The sequence below is a fragment of the Cucurbita pepo genome, chromosome LG08 (genome assembly GCF_002806865.2).
Source record: "Cucurbita pepo subsp. pepo cultivar mu-cu-16 chromosome LG08, ASM280686v2, whole genome shotgun sequence".
Taxonomy (NCBI): domain Eukaryota; kingdom Viridiplantae; phylum Streptophyta; class Magnoliopsida; order Cucurbitales; family Cucurbitaceae; genus Cucurbita; species Cucurbita pepo.
In genome coordinates, this window is record NC_036645.1 from 5,070,139 (window position 1) to 5,088,135 (window position 17,997).

Below are 17,997 nucleotides of genomic sequence, written 5' to 3' on the forward strand. Positions count from 1 at the left end.
TAAAAAGAAAAATACTCTCCGTAACCACTCTTCTTCATCTTGCGATGACCGGAAAAAGATCATTGAAAAAGGGAAGAAGCCCATTACTTTTTCTAACACCCCAACTCCAATGACAGCTAATAGTTATGCTATGGATGCTGGTTTCACACGGGTGACAAGATCTAAAGAAAAACTTGCTAAAAAACAAACGGAGGTTATCACTCCGACGAGGCCTTCTGCCTCTTCAACATGGTCATCTGTCGTTACTCCATCGAGATCTACTGTCTCTTCCACTTCAAAGGGACCTTCTGTCCCCTCAACCTACTCGGACGCAGTTGTTCCCGTTCGATTTTCTCTAGTTCCTAAAATCATGACTTACTTTAAAAATCTGTATCTTTACCAGAAGCTCTGGTAGAACCAGAATATGACGATCCAAAAATCAGTGAGGTCGTCAAAAAAGCATATCCATCAGGATTCTTCTATATCCCGGAAGACCTCCATAAGACCAGAAGATTTTATGAATTCATCTTGGTGGATACCAAGTCTGTCGAAATTACTCATAATCCGAGTCGCGAAGATCCTTCAAAAATTACGTACTCAAAACTAAAATTTTTCAAAGTTATGAATCCAACCTATTGGAATCAAAATTTATACATGGAGAAAACTTTTTCAAAACCTTTTGTTCCTCATTCGTTCTCCTATAGAGATTATCAGATAGCATGGTTCAATGTCATTTGGTATCAAAACTACGAGCATTCATGGTTCATTCAGTTCTGCCAAAATACTTACAAAATCCATTATCCATTTTGGTTACTCAAGTCGTGGAATATCTTTGGATCCGTCAAAGATATATTTCTCATTCCAATACAGCAATCATTCCATTACTTCATTAAAAATATCTTCAAAACTCCATTCTCATGGACTATGCGCTTTAGTGTATATTTTCAAATTCCCTGGATTCTATCTTAGAATTTTGAGATAAACGAAACTGAAATCAAATAAAACAGGTCTTCAAGGTAATCAAAATCAAGTGGGGGGATAAATACACTCATACCCATGCATATCTCAAAGCAGTGAAGGTCTAGTTATCTGAGAATGACCTTCAAGATTTATCTAAAAAGAAAACCACCGAGTTTCACAATTCAAAGTCTAAGCTGCTTGCTGCATTAGCCTAGACAACTTCAGAGGCTGATTTCCGAAAGCTTCTTCAAGAGGCCGCATCAGTTGGTTCAACATCTTCCCCTTCTATAGTAGAAGAAGATGCATTCTATGACCTCAATGATCCATTTTTGGATTCTCAACCACCTTATTAAAAATCACCATTTACAAAAGACTGAATAGTCATTAAATTATTTGTAATAAATAAAAAAAAAAAAATTGAAAATGAATGTCTTGCTCACATATTCTCCTTTTCATTTAACTTGTCATTTCTCTCTTTTTCAAATTTGTCATTCTGACGAATTATTTTCCCTTTTGTTTTCTTTTATCATCTCTTTTTTCCTTCCCAATTTGTCTTCTGACAAATTATTCCTCCTTGTCATCTTTTCTTCTTCTCCATCCTTATTTTATAGTTTCTTTCTTCTTAATTTCTCTAATTATGTAAATTAATTATGGACATTATCTTATGTATTTTGCTATGAATAATAAGTACTTAAGCTAGGGTATTCATGTAAATACTAAGCGTCAGTATCCAAGATCAAACAAATCGTACGACCCAAAGAAAAGTATCAGAATAAACTCGTGTAGTCTCAAAAGCCAACGTATTCAAAGAAAAGGTATACCCCTACAAAAACCCACAGAGGAAAGAAAAAGCAAACTTGCTTTAAATGTCAGGAAGAAGGACACTATGCCAATATAATATAATCGCACTCAAAAGTCTCTATTTTTGCTCATGAATCTTATGAAAAATCTCTCCCCAGTTATCATAACAAAAACTCAAATCGTACTATACAAAATAGCCCTCATATCTATGGAAAAATTGAGAAAAAAAACTCACTTACCTTACAAAAACTCTTCATTTCTTGACAGAAAATGACAATTTGAGCACCCAAAATTAGTTGCCTTGAATCTGTGAGCACTTCTGCAATGACAAGGAACATTTTTCATGAAGACAACTAAGACAATCACGCTTAGGATTGAGGGTAATCGAAGAAATCGTTGTCGGGTCCGTTTTAAGAAATATTGCAAGTAATCCAAACTTTATCCACTATAGACCATATCATTCGATGAAACCATTTCCAGTAGCTTCATGGAGATGAGAGGAAGAGTTTTCATGAGGGAATCAAGGCCTGAGGAGATCCCCATCGTGTTGCTCAATAAACCTTCATTTCTGCGTAAATTTGGGAAAGGGGTTGAAAGTTTCCAACTCAAAGTTTACGACAAGTAAAGACATCCTTCCAAAATAAATTCTAGCTTGAGAGGAAGATAAGAATGAATTTATTTTGAGAAATTTAAGCTTGATATGGTTTGGATCACCCCAACCAATAAACTTTTTTGGGGTTTTACTCCGGTATGAAATCAACCCCTAACTCTTCCTTGCAACACCATCTCTAAGATTTATGAAGTAATCAAGGCCAAATAGCCACTGTGGAGGTATGGAACTCTGGTTTCAAAGGCATCCATAGAGGGCTCTTTGCAGCAGATTGCCCTCAGAGGAACGATCGGCATACCAACCGATCTGCGGCATAGAATCAAAGGGGTTGGGGTGCTCAACATCAGCAAGGGCGAGCTGTAGCCCATGCAACCACAGTCAAGCAAGCTGACGAGCCCGACGTAGTTGTTACAGGTATGCTACCCGTCTTTGGTCATTTGACTTTAGTGTTGCTTGATTTGAGTTCTTCACATTATACATGCTATTTCGGGCTGTTGACGAGTTGGGCTTTGAGAAGATTGCAAGGGCAACTACTTCAAAAAAAGCGTGGGACACTTTAGAAAAGGTGTTAAAAGGAACCGACCAAGTCAAGCAAGTGCGTCTCCAAACTCTGCATGGTGAGTTGGAGAGCATGAAGATGGAGTCAGAAAATGTATCTGACTACATTACGCGCGTACAGACCGTGGCAAATCAACTAAATCGAAATGGAGAAATGTTACCCGAGACGAAAGTTGTGGAGAAGATCTTGAGGTCGTAAACCGACAACTTCGAGAATGTTGTATGTACTATAGAAGAGTCAAAGGATCTAGTGAAGTTCACGGTTGATGAGCTCACCGGTTCTCTCGAGGCACACAAGCAACGTAAGAACAAGAAGGAGGAGACACACGATCAAGCACTTCAAACCAAAGTATCAATAAAAGATGAAAAGGTACTCTACTCCCAAAATATTCAAGGTAGAGGTCAAGGAAGTCGCGAAAATGTTCGAGGTGGTCAAGCAGTAGAAATGAAGAAAATTATAAGGAGAAGAGACAGTCGAGCCAAGAAAATTGGCGTGGAAGAGGACGCAATCAAGGACGCGGTCAAGGATATTATTCCAACATCCAGTGTTATAAATGTCAAAAATAGTGCCACTATGCGAATAATTGTAACTCCGACAAATGTCACAATTGTGGCAGACTGGGTCATTTTGCAAGAGATTGTCGAGTCGAGGAAAAGGTGGAATTAACGATCAATCTAGCCTTAAATGACGCAACAAACAGAGACACTCTTGATGGCCCAAAATGAATAGCTGAAAATAAAAGAACACAGCGACGCGAAAGACGATGGCGATAGTCGTGAGGCGGTGGAAACTGTTGGAAATGAGGTGATACGCAGCGGATTTGGATTAATCTTGATAGCAGAGACAAGAAAATCAAAGAAGGATGAACAACCAGATAACAGAGAGCACGAGCTCGAAGAGAAAGAGCTCCAATTGCAGGAAATGTAATTTGAGGAAGAAAGAAGAAAGAGGATGAGGATGGAAGAGAAAATGGAAGATGAAAGGAAAGATTTAGAAATGAAGATTGAAAGGTTAGAGAAGGAAGTGGCTGAGCGAGAGTTCTTTCTATCTCAAACAGGAGAAGAAAAAGAATGGGAAGCAAATCTCTGAGCTTGTGAAGAAAATTGAAGAAGGTGTGGAGAAAGAGAATGGCTTGTTAATGAAGATTGATGTAATGGCTTGTTAATGAAGATTGATGCTCTAGTGGACGAGCTAGTGAGGGAGGAGAAAGATATAGAGATGCTAACTCAATAGAGAGACTCACTCGACGTGAACCTTAATCGGGTCCAACAGGACACAGTGAATTTACGACACACGATTGAGATAATCACTCATGATAAAGCCGAAATGGAGGAAGCAAAAATGGAAGTGGAAAATGTCGCTGTGGACTTGTAAAGGGAATTGAGTAATTTGAAAGAAGCTATATCGTATGAGTCGAGCGTGGCTGAGAACGAGAGAAATGAGAAGTTGGTGTCTCAAATGGACTATTCTCAAGAAGTTCTAAATGAAGTCTCGTCAGAAAAGGACAAGCTTAGTTTGCCGTTCGAGGACAAGGAGAGGAAATTGAAGAAACCACGACTAAGCTCGAGAAAATGAAAACGACACAGGTGGAATTGTTGAATATAACATTTAAGTTTATGGGGGAGTTTTGTTGGAATAAACTTAAAGGATGAAGGGTAGTTTTTATTTTTAGTTAGGTTTAGTGGGTCAATTTGAGTGAGTTTTAAAATTTAGTCGTAAAGGAAAAGACCAAAAGAAAAAAAAAAAATGAAAGGCAATATTTATTTGAGGAATAGTGGGTTTATGGGTTAGGAAAAGGGTGGCATATCGATGACCATATTTAGCCTTTAGAAAGCCTATAAATTAGTTTGTTTTTCATTGTAAGAGTAGAGCAAAGAGAAAAAGGGAGAGAAATTGTCTCTTTTAAGTACAATGTAATAGAAAAAAAAGTTTCTTTTGAGAATTCTTTGTCTCCTTGTCTCTCCCCTCTCGACATCTCCTTCACAAGTACGCGAGTAGTACTTTAGCAAAGCGGTATAGGAGCGTTCGATTGTTAGTGAGGTGAGATTACTTCACAAATTCGTGAGTGTTATTTTAACAAATTGGTATCTGAGCGAGTTTAATTTCAACAAACTGATAGTGTTAAGCATGCAAGACTTTGATGTCATCTTGGGTATGGATTGACTAGGCGAGAATTAAGCTCTGATAGATTGTGAGACTCGAATAGTGACTCTCAAACTCCCACCTGGGGTCAACTTTATCTACAAGGGAGCCACCTCCAAAAGAACCCCAAGCGTCATAACAGCATTGAAGATCAGGAAGATGATTCGTAGTGGCGCAAGTACATTTTTAGCCAGTGTGACCTTGGAAAATAGTAACGAGTAGATAGTCTCATCAGTACACATCTTCAGAGAGTTCGTAGATGTTTTCCCAAAGGATTTGTCAGGTTTGCCCCCAATTAGGGAAGTTTATTTTGGGATCGATCTAGAATCAGGAACCGTGCCGATCTCCAATGCATCCTACAAAATGTCACCTGCAGAATTCAGGGAATTGAAGGAACAGTTACAAGAGTTGTTGGATAAGAGTTTTATTCGACCTAGTGTATCACTCTAGGAGCCCCTGTTCTATTTGTCAAGAAAAAGAAGGGTCTCTATGACTCTATATTGATTACAAAGAGTTAAACAAGATCACCATAAAGAATAAGTACCCCTCCCAAGAATTGATGACTTATTTGATCAACTACAGGAAGCAACAGTTTTCTCCAAAGTTGACTTGAGGTCAGGGTATCACTAGTTGAGGATAAGAGAAGAAAATATACCCAAGATGGCCTTCAGAAGTTGTTATGGACATTACGAGTTTCTTGTTATGTTCTTTGGCCTTACCAATGCACCGGCAGTTTTCATGGAACTAATGAACACCGTGTTTAAGGAATTCTTAGACACTTTTGTTATAACATTTATTGATGACATTCTTGTATACTCTAAGTCAAAGGTAGAGGACGAAGAGCACCTGAAGAAAGTCTTAACAATACTAAGAGCCCAGCAATTGTACACCAAGTTCTCCAAGTGCGAGTTTTGGCTATCTGAAGTAGCGTTCCTAAGTCATGTGGTATCAAGCAGAGGGATCACAATGGACCCAACTAAGATAGAAGCAGTGCTGAGGTGACCAAGGCCAACCACAGTCACTAAAGTGCAGAGTTTTCTGGGGCTAGCTGGATATTACAGAAGATTCGTCTAAGACTTCTCCAAAGTATCTTTAGCGCTAACTCATTAACCAAGAAGGGCAAGCCATTTGCATAGACTCTAGCTTGCGAATAGAGTTTACAAAAACTCAAGGAGGGGTTGGTGACAGCACTAGTTCTCACTGTTCCAGATGGGTCAGGCAATCTCATGGTGTATAGCGACGCAACAGGGAGAGGTTTAAGGCGCGTTCTCATTTAGAAGGGTAAGGTGATAACGTCTGCTTCTAGGCAACTAAAGGAATATGAACGAAACTACCTTGCTCATGACCTCAAGTTAGCAGCGGTAGTGTTTACTCTGAAAAATATAGCGGCATTACTTGTACGGAGAAAAAGTTCAAGTTTTCACTAATCACAAGAGCCTTAAGTACTTGTTTATGCAGAAAGAGATCAATATGAGACAGAGGAGATGGTTGGAACTGGTAAAAGATTATGATATCGAGATCATGTACCATCCAATCAAAGCCAATGTTGTGCTGATGCATTGAGCAGGAAGGCCATTCATACTTCCGCGACGATCACCAAATAGGAAAGGTTACAATAAAAGATGATGAGGGCGGGAATCGATGTTATAGTTAGAGGTGGTATCGCTTAGGTAGCACAGATGACCATTCAACCCACCCTACGAAAATGAGTTATTGACGCCCAGAGATCTTATGAACATCTCAATAAAGTGAGGAGTCAGACTGAGAAGAGAGACCAGCTAGATATTCTATCTCCTCCGGCGGGGGCCTGTGTGGCAAGACTGCTTGTGCGTTCCTCGATACGAGAAAATCATGAAAGATATTATGACTGAAGCCCATGATACATCTTATATGTTCCACCCTTGAAGTACAAAAATGCATCAGGATTTGGATTTCAGAAGTCATTGCTTGACTTGCTAGCAAGTGAAGGCCCTGAGACAGTGCCTAGCAGGATTGCTACAGCTCCTGAATGTTCCTCAGTGGAAATGGAAAGTATTTTGTATGGACTTCATCTCCAGTTTTCCAAAGACCAATACGGATTTCAACATAATTTGGGTAGTAGACAGGTAAACCAAGATGGCCCACTTCATTCCAGTCAAGTCAACGTATCGAGTGGATCGATGAACTCAATTATAAATCAGGGAGATAGTACGCTTGCATGGGGACCAGTGTCCCTTATGAGACCGGGACATGTAGTACGCTTGCATGGGGTACCAGTGTCCCTTATGAGACCGGGACATCAGGTTCACCTCTCAGTTCTGGAAAAGTCTCTAGAAAGCACTAGGAACCCAGTTAAGGTTTAGTTCAACATTTCATCCTCAAACAGACGGACAGACCAAAAGGTTGAATCAGATCTTAAAAGATATGTTGCGAGCCTGTGTCATAGATTTCTCTGGGTGTTGGGATGAACATCTACCTTTGATGGAATTTGCCTACAATAACAGTTATCAAGCGACCATCCAGGATGGCCCCTTTCAAGGTACTGTATGGGCGTAGGTGCCGAACACCAGTGTTTTGAGAAGAGGTAGGCACGCAGCAACTACTGGGACCAAAGTTGGTTCAGGTCACCAACACAGCGGTGCAAGAAATCAAATAGAGAATACTCACCGCATAGAGCCGACAAAAGAGCTATATATATTTGCATAGAAGGGGCCTCAAATTCGAGGTGCATGACCATGTGTTTGTGAAGGTTACCCTTATGAGGGGGGTGTTGAGGTTCGGAAAGAAGGAAAAGCTGAGCCCAAGGATCATAGGCCCCTTCGAGATTCTAGAGAGAGCTGGGATTGTGGCGTACAAAATTGCCCTACCATCGAACCTTGTCGCCGTACACAACGTGTTCCACGTGTCCATGCTGCAAAAGTACACTCCAAACCTTACCCATGTGATTGAACATGAAACGCTTCCTCTTCAGGAAGATCTGTCTGATGATGAGAAACCTAGAAATTTTTTGCTCGAGGCACTAGGCGATTGCGCAACAAAGTTATTCCCTTAGTGAAGGTCTCATGGGATAACCATCGGGATGAGGAGGTAACCTGGGAATGAGAAGAAGATGTGAGAAGAGCATATCCCAAACTCTTCCAAGAGATGTTGTCACGACCCGATTTTCGAGGCTTAAAAAATCAAACTGTGAATCAAAAGACGAAATAAAAAACAAACAAAAAGGAAAGAAACAGAAAGAAAAGTAAAAGATAAAATTACCCTTCAATTAGAGTAAAAGAAGGAGAAGATTTGTTTCGAAAATATTACAAAAGGAATTACAAATATAAAATGAAATACAAAAGACTCTAAATGACCGATAAGGGACTGACGCTCCGGAACGACCACATAGCTCTCAAACGCTCCTCCACCTCGACCGGTACATGAAAAAAAAGGAGTAGAAAGGAATGAGTATAAAAATTATACTCAGTAAGCCACCTACTTGTAGGCTCTCATCGCATCCTAAGCTTAACAAATTTCCACGGACTTCTCTTTGGCTCTAGGACATCTGGTTCTAGTCTTAGCTCTTTAGAGCTTGCCCCTTGGAACTTGCTCCTTGGGGCTTGCCCCTTGGAACTTGACTCTTGGGGCTTCTTTGGTTCTTCGTCCTTTCATTTATACCCCAAGAGTTCCCTTATGTCAACCTGTGTTGGACTGGTGCACTACGAGTAGCTACCTCGACATGACTATGAAACTACCTGGTTTCTTACCTAGGAGGTGAGCTGCAACCCCCCTAGTCCCATGGTAATCCCCTTGTATTTGGGAGGGCTACCTCCCCTATCCCATCCAGCTAAATGGTCAATTACGACATGGGTCTCCCGTTTCCTATGCTAATATGGCTATCGAGCAATCGAGTCCTGATCAGGATCCCATTGGTCTCCCACAAAGCTATAACACCAATCACACACAAGTAGCCCAAGGGTACTCTAGAGGTGGCTTGTATGCCGTGGTGGTTTCTTAGGCTCCTAGGGAAAGGTTAGGTCTATACTTAGTAACTTGTCACTCTAACCACAGATCCCTAGACTTTATCATATATGTGGAACATAGAAACTAACTGAGTGTGTACACAACTATCATCCAGCATCATCAAACAAAATTAATGCAAGGTAATCATACATGCTCAACGGGTCAATACATTCATTTGCTCCCAGACCGCAGAGTTCACAAGTTCCCATCTTCCTTTCAACATGAATTAAACATATACATATAAAGCGGAAGCTTAAAACAAAATTGCACTACTTAGATAATTCTCATAATACTTCACATATTACATCCATACTCTTAACAAACAAATTACCTACATTCAATCATGGAAAGCTACAACCTAAGGTAATTAAACTAGCATGCATGCATAACCAAGCGATTTCTACAAGTATTTCTTCCTAAAGTTCAGTGTTGGTGACTTACCTGATTGACACGTGTTCTTCGTTTAGCGTTTCTACACCAATAGTGTGTCCACAAATACTGATTTTTCCCATTTAAGTCCTATTTCATATAAAAAATAGAATTAGTGTTGGAATTGGGAGGAAATTTTGAAAAACAGAAGTCGAACAGGCTGAAAACAGCACCTCACGCGCCTGGAAAAGTATTACACGCGCACGGCCACGCACGCATACGGACGCATAAGGGAAGGAAGACGCGCGCTGAGGTGTTGCCATGTGGCGCCCATTGAACGATCAACCGAGGTCGAGGTCGTTGGTTTGAAACCAGAAGAATGCACTGGAAATTCAAATTCATTTATGCTAATGCGTGGCAACAGAAGCTGGGTCGGTGGTTCGGGTAGCTCGCGGGTCATCGGGTCGCGGACTCGAGTAGCCGGCCATTGGCCTTCTAATCCTGCCCAACACGAAGTATTTCTTTGATTTTCTTCACCAATAGATGCTTGACACGTGTCCCTCTTTCTCCGGTGAAGCGCAGCCTCCTTCTCCGCCTAACACGTGTCCTAGTCGTTGTCTGCGTTCTCCTTTCTCCTGCGATTTCCAGGATACGATTGCTTTTTCATTTTCTTTGCATTTTCATATTTCTTTCTACTTAACTCATATCAACATGGTTTCTTCACGAGAATTGTAGAGCGAATATTCATCTTTAGGTAGGTGTTTTCTTGTAACTTATTTCTAATCCCCGAGATAATTATTTTAGACCGAAGATGACAAGAAACATCAATACCTACCTCCTTTGACGAACGCCGAAACTCCCATTTCTGATTTGAATCGATTACAATTTCGTTCACAGGTTTTGAGCGTAATCCTCCCTACATTAACATACTCAAATTTCAGGTTCTAACTCTTACTATATCTCATAGATCTGAAGGAAATCCGAGAATCTAGATCCAAGAACTTTACCTTTAGATTTTCCTCGTTTCTTGACGGTTTTGGACGATTTAAGAGTCAAGAATGTTCTCCCCTAAGTTCTGTGAAGATTTTATGAAGAAGGCTCGATCGAAACCAAACTCCTCGTGGCAGGAGCGGCGGTTACCTACCATTCTCTCTCTCTAAAACTTTCTTCCTCTCTCTAAAACTTTCCTCTCTCTCTCTTGCCTTTTCTATTCTTTTCATTTCCCCCTTTTTTTCCTTCTTTTCTTTTTCCCTTTTATTTTTCTTTTTCTTCTTTTAAATGATATGTTACTAACCTCAATTTCATGTGCTTAATGAGATGGGAGGATAGAATGACCAAGTTACCCTCAGGGTTGACCTTGACCATCTTTCTAATTTTCTATCATTTTTCTTTTATATTTTTCTTAAGTTTTCTTTTATTTCTAATCATTTTTCTCTTCTACCTCATCTTGGATTTTGGTCTCTAAGATCCTCAATAAAATCTTGAGTGTTTGACTTTAAAGGTAAAATTAGATTTTAAACTTTCCATAAAGTATTCGGTTTTAGGGATGTCAACTCTTAGGGACGAGAGTTTATAGGAGGGGAGAGTTTGTGACACCAAAAAATAAAAAAATAAAAAAATAGGTCAAAGCCAACAGAGGGGCAAACGAGTCATTTTGCCCCTCCAACTATTATAAGGGTCTAAGGACCCAATCACATCACCTACAAAAGAAAAGAAAAGTGTGAAAGAAAAAAATGAGAGAAGAAAAATAAGCCACCGGAGTACTTGCCGGACCACCACCGGAAAAGACCCCCTTCTTGGAAGGACAAATAGGATCGGGTTGTCGACGCTCTATTTCCGTTAAGATTCGAGATCTCGCGAGGTAAGATTCTTAAATGAACCTCTTCATATTTGAGTTCTTATTGAATGAATTGAGTTCTAAAATCTCGATATATTCATCTAAGAGCAACTCTCCATTGGAACCGTGAAGAAGTTTGGCCAAAAACTCGATACGAAAGCAGAAATCTAAGAATCGTCCAAGAACGATAAGCGAACTTCCAACGCATATATCTTTGTTCTTTTTTTAAGTAAAATTCGAAAAAAAAAATATCGAGATATATTTTGAATCACGATCTATAACTTTGCCGAAGAGACCATATCAATTTGGATTCTATTTTAAAAGAAATGAAAAAGAGAAAATAGGAAGAAATCTAACTATTAATCGAATTTTGCATTCTACCAAGAGTGATGGAGTTTTTTCGACGACCACGTGTCCACCAGCGATAGGAGAAATGTGTCTCAGCCAGAGAGAAACACACCTCGAGTTTTGGGTGGAGCCACGCGTCGTAAGTCAGGTAGAGCAACACAACTTCGTCCTTTCTGTGACACGCGACTGACTCGACCCACAAACCTACATATTGACCCGCTCTGATCTGCGACCCAGCAAAGCAGCCAACTGGCCCAACCCGTAACGCCAGCTGATGCCTGGTCCGTGACCCATGACTGCAGATATCTTCTTCGCGCGCGACACTCGCGCGTGGAACTCGCGAGTGGACACTCTCGACGCGTGTAAGAATTTTTTTACCTGTTCGACTGCTATTTGCCCTATTTTTGTCGTGGTTCCAATTCTAACCATATTTTTATGAAAATATGGACCTAATTTAGAAAAATCAATATTTTTGGACACCCTACTTGCATAGAAACGCTACCGAAAGAGTACGCGTCAACCAAGTAAGTCACTACACGAAATTTTAGGAAGAAATACTTGTAGGAATCGCTTGGTTAGATAATAAGATAAAGTATTCTGAGGAGTCCATCATATTTTATAATTCCGCTTAGGATTTATTTGTTTATTCATGTGGAAAGAAGGATGGAAAAATTGTGAACTCTATGTTCCAGGTGTTGATGGATGTTATTGCCCTATTGAGCATGTTTGCCTATTTTGTATGAACTATGTATGATATATCTAGATGTTGATATTTCCCATCAGGTAAATGCTTGTTGTTGCACACTAAGATAATGTTTATGAATCGTTATTATGATAAGCCTAGGGATTCATGATTAGAGTGACGAGTCATTGAGTTTAGACCTATCCCTTCCCTAGGAGCCTAACAGATCACTACGACAAATAAAGTACTTTAAGAGTGTTCTTAGGCTGCTATTTGTGTGAATGGTATTTATAGCTTCGTGGGAGGACCAGGGGTTTCTGATCAGTTCTCACTACTCCTAGCCGTTTCACATGGGAAATGTGTCCCCACGTCGTACAACCCATTAGCTGCATGGGAAAGGGTTAGGTCGCGCCCCCAACAGGGGATTATTATGGGCTTAAGAGGTACTCAACACACCCCTAAGTAAGATACCATATAGTCTTAGATAACCATGAAGAGGTAGACCTCATAGAGAGAAATCGGTCATTATAGCTCGGCATAAGAAACTTTTAGGTATTAAATGAAAGGATGTAGAACTAGAGGAGCTCCAAGGGGCTATGACTAGAACCAGACATCCTAGAGCGAATGAGAAGCTCGTGTTTTTCTGTTAAGCCTAGAGCGCGATGAGAACCTGTAAGTAGGTGGCTTACTGTGTATAATTTTTATACTCATCTTTGCTATGTTTTTCTTTTTCAAGTGCGTGAGACGTTAGGTCAAGAGAGGGTGTGATTAGAGATGTGGATTGTCACAGAGGAATGCATGTCCCGGGGCATCAGTCTAATCTTTTCTTTTGTATTCGAATTCTCATATTTTTGTTCCTAAACCTATTAATTGTTTAAACCTTTGTTTTAAAATTTTACTTGAAATAAATGGTTTCACCTTAATGTATTTTCAAATGTTTTTGTTGCATTCATGTTGTTGTTTTGAGTCATGGCTCAATAAAATATTGAGTATTGACAAATTTATAGCAACTTCATCCACCACTTCAACCGTACAAATATTCACTTCCGAACCTCCAAATGGTCCTTCCTCAATCAACTCAGTTTGTAACACATGAAATAATGGTTGAATCGAGCCTATTCAATTTTGTAGATGAAGAATGAATGCTTGTTGAATCTTCTTGGCATTGGATTGTGTAATAGGTCCAATTGGAACATTTGGAATACCGTGATCCTTATCATCTTTGCCCTCATCAAAAGGATTTATTCTCGAATCAGGAAAATCATCACCTACATCAGAAGCACTCAACACAGCAACATTGAGAGTAGAATGTACTAATAATTAAGTGGAAAGATCAATCTTGTAGGCATTGTTATTAATTCTTTCAAGAAATTGATAAGGGTCATCCCCTTGATGTAACTTTTTCTTCCTTTGAAATGAGAATCGTTACTTGCGAAAATGTATCCAAACCCAGTCACCAGGTTGAAAAATGATTTTATTCCATCTTTTGTTAATTCTTGAAACAACTTTAAATTTTCGTTTCTCAATTTTTTCCTTTACCGTGCAATGTTTGGATCAGATCTATCATACTTGTGGCTGCTTCTGCAACAACCCTAAATTTCCACATATCTAGAGTTGCCACTAACGTTTCATGCTCATCTCTAATGCAGAATATAACTCTAAGAATGCTCATCTTTATTAGTGGAGAAATTTAAAACTTCAGAATACATTAAAACATTAGAAAACACTATCGGACTTACGTGTTTCAAACATCATGTTGGAGTTCAAAATAAGATAAAACAATTACAAATTAAATAATTTAAATAAATGAAATGCAAACACCCTATCCTAACCAAGACTAGGAATTTTAAATATGTAACTATCCTATGCACGCGCCACAGTCTCTGATCACGATGCCGCCGTCAACCGTACGTGGGCGCCTTGCCTTTACTTGAAACAATATGGCACACGGCCTGAGTATTTTGAAGAAATAATCAGTAATCATGAATTAGGGATCTATCTCTAATCATCTTAAGGGTGGCCTCCAGTCTCAGACAAATTGGATGTGTAGTACTTCCCTACACACGACTCACACGTGCGAGTGTGATTCCCCAGGGTGCTCGCACACCCCCTGGACCCTCTGGTCAAGCTAATCTGTAGCGACGTCTAGAGGTCAGCGGAACCCCATAGTGTCATGCACCTCATGAACACCCTCATCTGTGTGCATTCACACCTGTGCGCATTCGCGCTCATCATACGGTGCGCATCCGCACTCATCATCTCTAAGGGAAGTAACCCTATGCTTATGAACATACAATATGCATGAGATCCCTCTAAGACCAATTATACATCTCTTCTGACACAACCCTCTAGTCTAATCTCTTGGTTACACTATGTAACACGTGCTCGTAGATATGTACATTAATATCATTTTCATACACTTAGGGTTGTGTCCTATGTCAATCTAACGACACGATGCAATATGGCAAACAACATCGTAAGACATGTTCAACATGGAAAACATAATCATGTTAATAACATCGTCATGCATACATCATACTCATCATAGAAGCCATTAAGTGCATCAAATATAATGATAAGCGCCAACAATGCTAGATTTTTGCAAAGTTAGAGGTCCTTCTAGAATCCTTGCAAAACGTTCATAGAGGAAGCTAACTTAACAGATTGATTCCAACCAAGAACTGGTTAGAAGATGAATGACTCTTAGATCGAACTTGGAATCTATAATGGTCACTCTTAGATACCAAGACAATTCACTCCAGAATTAACTTGATCAAAACTAATTCAATGAATCGGTTTAAACATCAAACCTAAAGCAAGGTTTGAAAAAGAATAACACCAAAAAGGTATCAAGAAAACACAAAGGTTTTGTTTGTATTCAACAATTCATTCCTAAACATTGATATTACATGTCTTTAAATAGGCCCACAAGATAACCCTAACATAATAAAGTTCAACCACCAACTACAAATCACTAATAAATGCTATTAAATACAAATTGAAGAAAATAAGGCATCCATAAATTGTCTTACTTGGTAATTCAACTACCAATGGCAAGTCTTCTAATCACTTTCCAATGTCAGCCACTCCATTATTTTCTTGATTTGATACTGGAATCTTCTTTGTATTGCTTCTTGTAATTGCTCGTTCGGGTACGTGGAAGTGATTAGTTGTTGGATTCATATCATCCCCCTTTCTTTAAAAGGATTTATCCTCAAATCAAATTCTTCGTTCTTTTTGGACAATAACTTAATATTGTTTTTATTTTCTCTACTACTATATTTTTTTTTTCTCACCTTTTTTTCTTTATTTTTTTTTTTTTTTTTTTTTTTCACTCTTATCTCTCTCTTTTACCTTAGTTTCTTCTCCCCACGGTTGTTCTTCATCTTCTTTTCTTTTCTTCTGTAATTTCAATTGGTCACAATGTACTTCATATGGAGACAACGGAAGTAAAGTAAATTTCTTCCCACACAAAGTAAAAGTATACTTGTTCATCAAACCATCAAATGTAACCTTTCTATCATATTGCCAAGGTCGGCCGAACAAGATGTCTCCCGCATGCATTGGTACGACATCACAAAGGACTTCATCTTTATATCTTCCAAGAGTAAAAGAAATAAGAGCTTGGGAGTTCACCTTAATTTGTTCTTTGTTTGTCAACCATTGAAGTTTGTATGGTTTTGGATGGGGATGGACAGAAAGTTGAAGTCTTTTTACAAGGAAGTTGCTTACCACATTTGTGCAACTTCCATTATCAATCACCAAGCTGCATGGGTTTCCTTTGATCAAACATCTTGTGTGGAACAAGTTTTCCCTTTGATCTTCAAATTTCTCTTCCTTGATTTGAACATTGAGTACCCTTCTTGTGATCAAAGATATGGAATTACCTTCTTCAACATACTCATCATCATATGCTGCGATTTCTTCCACAAGCTGTGAATCATGATCCTCACATTCATCATCTGAATCAAGTATACCATTCCTTATCACCATAACTTTTTTATTAACACACTCTTTGCTCATGTGTCCAAACCCTTTGCACTTCCAACATTGAATAGAACTAGACTTCTCCTTTACCGTCTTTGAAGCTTCATTCTTTTTACCAATGGAACTCTCAGCTTCCACTCTTTTAGCAGCTACAAACTTTTCTTTTGGTGACATTGATTCATTTCTATTCACAAAACTATCCTTGTTCCAAGTGTTAGAATTTGAAAAGATGTTAGTTCGTGATGTGTACCTTTTTGAATGCTCTTTTTCTTCCTTCAATTGGTCTTCAATTTTGAGAGCATAATGATACATGTCTTCCAGATATGGTGGTGGATTTCTGTCAACAAGATGAGCAATTTCTCGATTCAAACCTCCAAGGAATCTAGACATGGTATCTTCTTCTTCTTCTCTAACATTTTCTCTTTCCATCATAGTCTCAATCTCTTGATAATATTCTGCCACACTTTTTGTTCCTTGCCTCAAACCTTGCAATTTAGTTTTCAAATTTCTTTAATAATGTTTTGGAACATATCTTTTTCTCATGGCTTCGTTAAGTTCTTCCCAAGTCTCTATTGGATCCTCCTCTTTTCTTCTTCTCTCGGATTTGAGATGTTGGTACCAATCACCGGCATGATTGGTAAATTCGGCAATAGCAAGTCTCATCTTCTTATTTTCACTATAGGTGTTGCAATCAAATACATGTTCTATCTTTCTTTTCCATTGCAAGTATACCTCAGAATCTGCCGTTCCACAAAATGGTGGGATTTTGAGTTTAACTCCCACATCTCTATCTTCATGTACTCTTTCCATCCTTCTAGGTTGCATAATAGTTGCATGGTTATTTCTTCCTCTCCATTTTCCTTCAACTTGTCTTTCTTGTACTACTATACNTTTGATCTTCAAATTTCTCTTCCTTGATTTGAACATTGAGTACCCTTCTTGTGATCAAAGATATGGAATTACCTTCTTCAACATACTCATCATCATATGCTGCGATTTCTTCTACAAGCTGTGAATCATGATCCTCACATTCATCATCTGAATCAAGTATACCATTCCTTATCACCATAACTTTTTTATTAACACACTCTTTGCTCATGTGTCTAAACCCTTTGCACTTCCAACATTCAATAGAACTAGACTTCTCCTGTACCATCTTTGAAGCTTCATTCTTTTTACAAGTGGAACTCTCAGCCTCCACCCTTTTAGCAGCCACAAACTTTTCTTTTGGTGACAACGATTCATTTTTTTTCAGAAAATTATCCTTGTTCGAAATTTTAGAATTTGAAAAGGTGTTAGTTCCTGATGTGTACCTTTTTTAATGCTCTTTTTCTTCCTTCAATTGGTCTTCAATTTTGAGAGCATAATGATACATGTCTTCCAGATATGGTGATGGATTTCTGTCAACAAGATTAGCAATTTCTCGATTCAAACCTCCAAGGAATCTAGACATGGTATCTTCTTCTTCTTCTCTAACATTTTCTCTTTCCATCATAGTCTCAATCTCTTGATAATATTCTGCCACACTTTTTGTTCCTTGCCTCAAACCTTGCAATTTAGTTTTCAAATTTCTTTAATAATGTTTTGGAACATATCTTTTTCTCATGGCTTCGTTAAGTTCTTCCCAAGTCTCTATTGGATCCTCCTCTTTTCTTCTTCTCTCGGATTTGAGATGTTGGTACCAATCACCGGCATGATTGGTAAATTCGGCAATAGCAAGTCTCATCTTCTTATTTTCACTA

The 17,997-nt window shown here is 38.9% G+C and overlaps 1 long non-coding RNA gene across 1 annotated transcript; it reads right to left on the bottom strand.

The window, feature by feature from the left end:
- Window positions 1–9,838: 9,838 nt before the first annotated feature.
- On the bottom strand, window positions 9,839–10,514 carry LOC111801061. The gene is made up of 3 exons (XR_002816074.1): window positions 10,409–10,514; window positions 10,237–10,317; window positions 9,839–10,036 (listed from the first exon to the last, which is right to left on the bottom strand). It is a non-coding gene; the product is annotated as an uncharacterized LOC111801061 (long non-coding RNA).
- Between the last annotated feature and the right edge of the window lie 7,483 nt (window positions 10,515–17,997).